A 7,269-nucleotide genomic window follows, 5' to 3' on the forward strand; every position below is an offset into this window, starting at 1 on the left:
TGATTAAAATATAAATTCTAGAACAGAGATATAAGAAGTAAGGAATCTGTGATACTAAAAGAAAAATATAGCACCAACAACATAAGATGTTATGTATAATATGGAAATCACTTAAATGTTTATACAGCAATATCCTGAACTATATAACAAATATATCCAGTTCTTAGAATATATGAATATTCAATTATATGAATATATGAAAATTCATATAGTTTATTAATTAAATTTTACCCCTCCGGCCAAACCGGAAAAAAAAAGAACGGAATTAACCAACAAAAAAAAAAAAACAAGGAAAAAAAAAAAAAAAAAAAAAAAAAAAAGGAAAAAATAATTTAAAAACAAATGACCATGATTTCATTATACAGAAACAAGTAAGATGACTTCCACAATTGTCCTTACTGTCTACATTTATAGAGCTTCTAGGCTGCACTCCAACAACGGACAACAAAACTGGAGTTTGCTGGAGACTTCCAGAGTGGAAGAAACAAGGCTGACAATCTAGTGAGATCAAGAGAACAAAAGTATGAAGGGCCAGTCCTGGAGAGGAAAGAATTTTAAAAGTACATTTTTTTAAAAGCCAGATATATAACAGACCATCCTCAAATATTTACGAGATTTATCAGCCCGTGGATGTGCAGAAACCACCTAAGGCTAAGAAAAGACTTCCTGAGATGAGTAGAGAGAATAAATAGTATCACACCACACTCAGATTGGTGCCTGCTTCTACCAGTTTAGGAAAATTCATGAAGCAAGGACATTGAGTTGATATTCAGTATATCTTGCTCAGGAGGAAAGTATAATTGGTCTTAGAATGAATATTGTTTGGTATGTGTAAATAAAGGAGGGTGCAGAAAAATATTTGAGAATAGCTAAAATGAATGCAAATTTAATAAAAATAAATCCATAGATTTCAGGAGATCGATCAATGAACTCCAAGCAGAAAAAAAGGTGGAAGAACAGCAAGAGAAATAATGAAATTGCTCTAAGCACACGAGGATGCCTGTCTCCAAGCAGCTAGAGTCAATGACGTGATACCTACAGAGAAAATTGCCCACTAGAAAAATGCTGATGAGAAGACAGTGATACAGTATCTTTACAGTACTGAAACAGGAGCTATCAAGCCAAAGTTCTAAACCCTACAGAAAAAAAAGTAATACTTGTCAAGGCAAATAAATGTAAAACCTGGGAAAAGGTTTATTAACAACCCAAGATAATCACATGACATATCCTTGAATGCCGAGAGTGAGGAAGAATTGTGGCACTTTCTGATGAAGATCAAGGATGGCGGTCTTCAGTATGGATTGCATACTGAACGTAAGGAAGACCAACATCCTCACAACTGGGCTAATGGGCAATGTGATAAATGTAGAAGAGGTTGAGGTTGTCAAGGATTTCATCTTGCTTGGATCCATAATCAATGCTCAAGGAAGCAGCAGTCAAGAGATCAAATGACACATTGCATTAGGTAATCTGTTGCACAAGACCTCTTTAGAGTGTTGAAAAGCAAGGCTGTTACTCTGAGAACTAAGGTACACCTGACGCAAGTCATGATGCTTTCCATTGCCTCATACACACGTGAGAGTTGGACATTGAATAAGGAAGACTGATGCATTTGAATTGGAGTCTGGAAACGAATACTGAAAGTACCCCCAACTGCTTAAAAATGGTAAAGTGGAGGGGCACAGTATATTTTGGAGTGTATAGTGTATATAAAAAGATCCACATATGATGGTCACAGTATAAATAAGAATACTATACATGAAGTGAAGTGGTATAATATTACTTGAAGGTGGGCTGCTAAGTTAAATATATATACTGCACAGTTTAACTAAATAGCATAACAAGAAGTTCTAATTAATATACCACCAAAAAAGGAGTAAAACTGGGATCATAAAAATATTCAGTCTATCAAAAGCCACCAGATGAGGAAAAGTTGAACAAAGAAGATACAGTATTTATGAAAACTTAATAGGAAAATGACAGATGTAAACCTAAGTATATTAATAATTATAGTAAAAGAAATGGTTAAATATTTAAGGATAAGAAATTGTTAGGTCAGATTATAAAAGCAAGACACAGCTGCTTATAAATAAATTAAAAAGAGGTGAATGGGAAAAAATCATATCAATGTTCACAATGAAGTTAGAGTAGCTATATTAAGAGGACAAAGAATTTAGACCAAAGTATGTACTTAGGCATTGAGATGATAATTTCTTTTTTTATTTTTATTTTGACTCCAACTACTTCTATTTCTGGCCCAGCTTATATCTCTCAAAGCGGATTCCAGATGAGTGTCGTGCAGTCACCACCAAGCAGACGCCTCCGTGGGAGGCCTTGTCATCGCCCACCCTGCTTCTGGTACCGCTCTCTCTGGGCATCTGGGATCCAGTCTCTGTCCAGCAGCCGCAACCAGGAGCTCAAAGCACAGCTGCCAGCTTGACGGTGCCCTCAGGGTTGGTGGAGACCACATGGATAAAAGTCTTGTAGAGCACAGCACCCTTGGGCCCCCTGGTGACCAGATCCATGGCTTCTGTGTTGTTGGGGCTGGGCACATAGACCCCCTTCGTGCAGTGGACTATCCATCTTCTAAGGCATACAGGCACTTCTTCCCCAGCCCCATGTGGCTCCTGGGTGCCAGTGGCATTTGCCCTGAGTGTCCAGGATGCTGTCAGCATGAACGTAGTGCCCTTCCATTTTCTTGATGCCAAAGTGTTTGCCAGGTGACTTCCCACCAAGGTTTTGGGAGCTGCCCTCTGTCTTCTTGGACGTGTACCTGACAGCTAGAGCGGGTGCTTGCAGGGGGCTCAACAGCGCAGCAGTCCGTGCCTTCAGCACCAGCACTGCCGGCGCCATGTTCGCTTTACACCCAAGAAGATGATTTCAAAATGAAAATAGAATTCATTTTTTAGAATCCTGAACAATTCTGCACTTTATTAGAGAGCTTCAATATACATGAAACAAAAATTGATACAACTGCAAGGTGGAATAAATTTCAACATATTTATCTCAATATTTGATAAAACAAGTAGGGAGAAAATCAACAAGGATATGATGGAATTGGAGAACATTATTATGATAGTTAGATTTTGTGTCAATTTGGCTGACCCAAGATTATCAGTGGTTTGGAAGTTAAGATGCAAATATTCCTCATGATATGCTTGAGCACAATGTAATTGCCTCCACCACAGGATCTGCTTTGAGCAGTAAAATTATTTGTAAAAAGATTAGAGTTGGGTGCAACCATTTCACTCAGATCACAGTCCTCATGCAATCATTTGAGGAGAAGTTTGCCTAGGGCTGCTTCTAATATACGTGAACATTGTGGAAAAGCTTCTTTGCTATGTAATGAGTTTGAATCTTGCTTCTGGTTTATCCACCTCTGGTTCTTTGGACTTAAGCCAGTGGCCTGCCATATTGCTTGTCCACCAGAGGAGTCAGCAGCTGGCTGCCACCTGACCTGCTAACCTGCTGTCATTGGATCCATTAGTCTGTTCTCCTCCTGACCATCGCAGATTCATCAGCTCCTAAGCTGTTTAGGTCTAGAGAAGATTTCTACCTGGTATCTGACCCACCAATTTGGAACCTGCCGAGATTTGTATCCTGCCGAGATTTGGACTTTCCCACTGCTCAACTGTGTGAGCCATTTTCTTGCTATTTCTTGTTTCCTCCATTGCTTTTTCTTCTTGAGATAACCCAGCCTAAGACACCGATTATCCACCAACTTAACCTCCTTACTATTTATAACATACTCCAATTCACACCATCAGAATATACCTTTGGATTTTTAAATTCACCTAGAGCATTTTTAAAAATGTAATTTTGAACAATTCAGTTGTGAATAATTTAGATTTCATTTATTATTAAGATATTTTAATCTTTCCTTTAAAATTGGTTAGTAGCATTTTAAAATAAAATTAATGTATACACATTTATTCTGTTTTGCTTTTTATTATATAAATTAAGTCTTTTACACTGCGGTTTCTTTGGGATTTTTAAATGCAGTATCTATGAAATTTGGAGATATGCCCAACTTTAGAGATATGAGTATTTGAGAGGTATGAAGTGTTTCACAGGTAAATATGCCTACTTTTGGGGATATTTCAAATATGTGCTTCGACTAATGAAAAAACTGAAAATATTTCATGCCACATTAAACTTATGTCAACTTAACCTGCTTATGTCAAAGCAGGAATAAATATAGAATATTATCATCTGGTAAACTCACTCAGTAGATTGGGAGAATTCTTAGTCCACAAATATTAGAAGGACTAATAACTTGGAAAGTTATAAACATTATTAAAAAGACCCTATTTTTGCAAGTGCCCTTAATTTATTCATTTTAATCAATGAATTTTGATTTTTAAAAGCCTCACAGAATATGTCTCTACATTCTTTTGTGAGGTACTGACTGCTGTTTATAAGAGGTCTACCCAGTAGTTTAAGATTTAATAGCATCTTCTTATCTGCCGCAAAGGTTAAACAGGGGGAAATTTGGCATTAGCTTGAAAGAATCGAGGAGAATAGGGGAGTGAACATATTTAGAATTGGGCTGGTCTTCATGCCACAAATCAGCTTAAAAGCAAGCTTTCCAAGTTGCTCAGCAGCAGCCTCCTCTCGTGAGGTTTGCCTGAATTGCACAGTTCAGCCAAGAGCTTGGGGATGCCCCATTCTTGTCTTCCTCCACTTCCCCACTTAAAAACCAATCATGTGTCCCCCTTGTAGTATGTACATGTTCAACAGTACAGCGCTCAAGATTCTTAGAAAACCTTGTGTGTTATATTACAGAGGCAGTTATATATGTTCTTCTGTACACTGTGTAGGTCCTCACCCAAATCCTATGTTGTAAATGCTATATCCCTATTTAAAGACATGGACACTGAGGCTCAGAAACTCAAAAGTAGCTCAGACAGTTTACCAACCTATCTCTGTGGCAGCAAATCAAATGCTCTTTGCACAACTTAGCATTCTCAGCCTTTAATTATTTGTTGGGGAATGTTAGCCAGACAGAACTGGGTATAGGGAGAAAAGAAGTTGATAGTGAAAGGAATTAAAAAAACAAAAGGGAGGTGGGGGTACACTTCCCCCCCCATGCCTCTCTAGCACATAGGAAGGTGAAGGGTAGAAATGACGTACTTCTTTATCAATGGAAGTTTCTACCACTCTCATTGCCAATGAGTTGGTGTTGATTCAGCCACCCTGTAGGACAGGGTGGGATTGTTCCTGTGAGATTCCAGACTGTCACTCTTTATGAGAGTAGAAAGCCCCATCTTTCTCCCACAGCGTGGTTAGCAGTTTCAAACTATTGACCGTGTGGCTAGCAGCCCAGCACATGAGCACTATGCCCCAGGGTTCCATGGAAGGGTTGGAGGTACTGAAAGGGTGTGGGTGGGAGAAAGACAGGATGTTCACACTACCCACACAATGGCGGAGGTCAACCTTGGTTTGGGTGCCTGGCTTCAAGGACACATGGCGAGCTCTGGGGTGAAGGGGCGCACATACCTGGAAAAGGGAGGTACACTACAGAAAGGTAGCCAATAGCAGATGACCCACGGAAAACCCCGTCATTGATGGAAGGTCTGCCATTAGCTGAATAGAAATCTGGTTCTTCCTGCTGAGCAGCCAGCCCTCAAACTAACGGGGAGCCCTTTGACACTCCACACTAAAGTTATCACTTCGATAAATGTACTCTTTATGCGCAAACCTTTTCTCTGACTCTAGCCTGAAAGCTGTCCCTCACTCGAGTTCTTTCTTGCACGTGGGATGGAAACTGAGAGAGGAGAGGCTCAAACCCCACAGTAGAGCCTCCTGGTAAGAGTAATACCACATTTTCTCCCACGTTTAGTTCCACTTTAAATGGGCTGTAAGTCAACCAGCTCTGAGCTAAATTCTCCATCTGTGACTCACTAATTACTTCATGTAATCTTCACGGTCTTCATCAGAAAAGCAGGAGTACCTATCAGAATATATGGACCTGAAATACTATAAATATCTGTTCTTGAATCAATATGGGGGCTTTGTTATCCCTCAATGTTGATATTTTTTTTGCATTAATAAATAAAACACTACAAATCCAAGGGACATTTAAAAGGCTTATGGAAAAATGGAATTGAAAGTTAATGTAATGTTTCCACAATCTTTTTGAAGTCCCTCATCTATCTGAGATTAACTGTTACTTATTATTAGTGAATGAATCTTAAGAATACAGATGGTTCCCAGCTTCTAAAAAGGTCATTTTATACACAATTCCTCAGAGGCAAATGACCTAATAAGGAAGTTAAGCATGAGCTTATCTGTTAGACCCACGTGAAACTGTTCATCACAGATTAAAAAGCTAAGCTCAAGTAAGCCCTTGCATAGCTTGATTCCTCTATTAAGCACTGTCAATTTGAAAAGAGGTGTTGATTGTGGAAGAAGATGCTGTGGTGTTGAGAGAGAGGCAGGTATCAGTCACACCTAGAAGCAGGAGCTTTGGTGCAATGGAAAAATGACAAATGGATCGCTACAAATTAGTAAGTAAGCACTAGTAAGTCTGTGCTTATCTTGAGTACTCAGACACGGAAGCAACAATCTACCCTATAATGTTATATACAATTTCCCTCATTTTGAGTAAGTTGGATCAACCAAGGTAACAGCTTTTTACCACCCTCCACGTGCAGCTTTTAAACCATGGAAAAGGCTCCTATCCTTTTCTTGAACTAGACAAACAAACAAACAGCAGTGGGCCCACTCCGACCCAAGGAGTTTATTCTGATTCAGCACTATCCTATTAGAGTGAGTGATGGGTTTTGAGACAGGGCAAGTGGATGAAGGTGGAGATTTGGACAGAGCATGTGTGGAGCCCATGATATCTTGGGGCTACATTTCCCAGAACCCCTTGCTAACACCTGAGGAAGTTCCCATGACAGTGGAAGGTCCTGTGACTCTCATCCACACAAACTCTTCAACCTGCTGCGTGTGCATGACAGAGACAAGAAATACTGAGGCCAACCTGCAGAAAGGTACGTATTTCTTCATCTTAGGAGTTTCTTAATAAAATTCTCTTGAGATGCCCTATGTCTTCCAAAGGTAAATCATTCTCTTGGTAAGAAAAAAACCTAAACTCCAGAAACAGTTTTAACCACCTTCCTATGGGTTAGCAACTGAATGCATAACCCTCTGCACCACCAAGTTTCCTTCTTACACTAACGTTAAACACAACACAACCCACTGATAGTGAGTCAATTCCGATTTCTGAGGGACCAAGGGGAACTGCATCCCAGGGTTTGCAAG

At 39.4% G+C, this 7,269-nt stretch overlaps 1 pseudogene; it reads right to left on the reverse strand.

Annotated features, from left to right (window-relative positions):
• Positions 1-2,417: 2,417 nt before the first annotated feature.
• On the reverse strand, positions 2,418-2,853 carry LOC101652287 (annotated as a pseudogene).
• Between the last annotated feature and the right edge of the window lie 4,416 nt (positions 2,854-7,269).

Source organism: Echinops telfairi, unplaced genomic scaffold, assembly GCF_000313985.2.
Source record: "Echinops telfairi isolate 266 unplaced genomic scaffold, ASM31398v2 ScPeMD7_7469;HRSCAF=8507_1, whole genome shotgun sequence".
Lineage (NCBI taxonomy): Eukaryota > Metazoa > Chordata > Mammalia > Afrosoricida > Tenrecidae > Echinops > Echinops telfairi.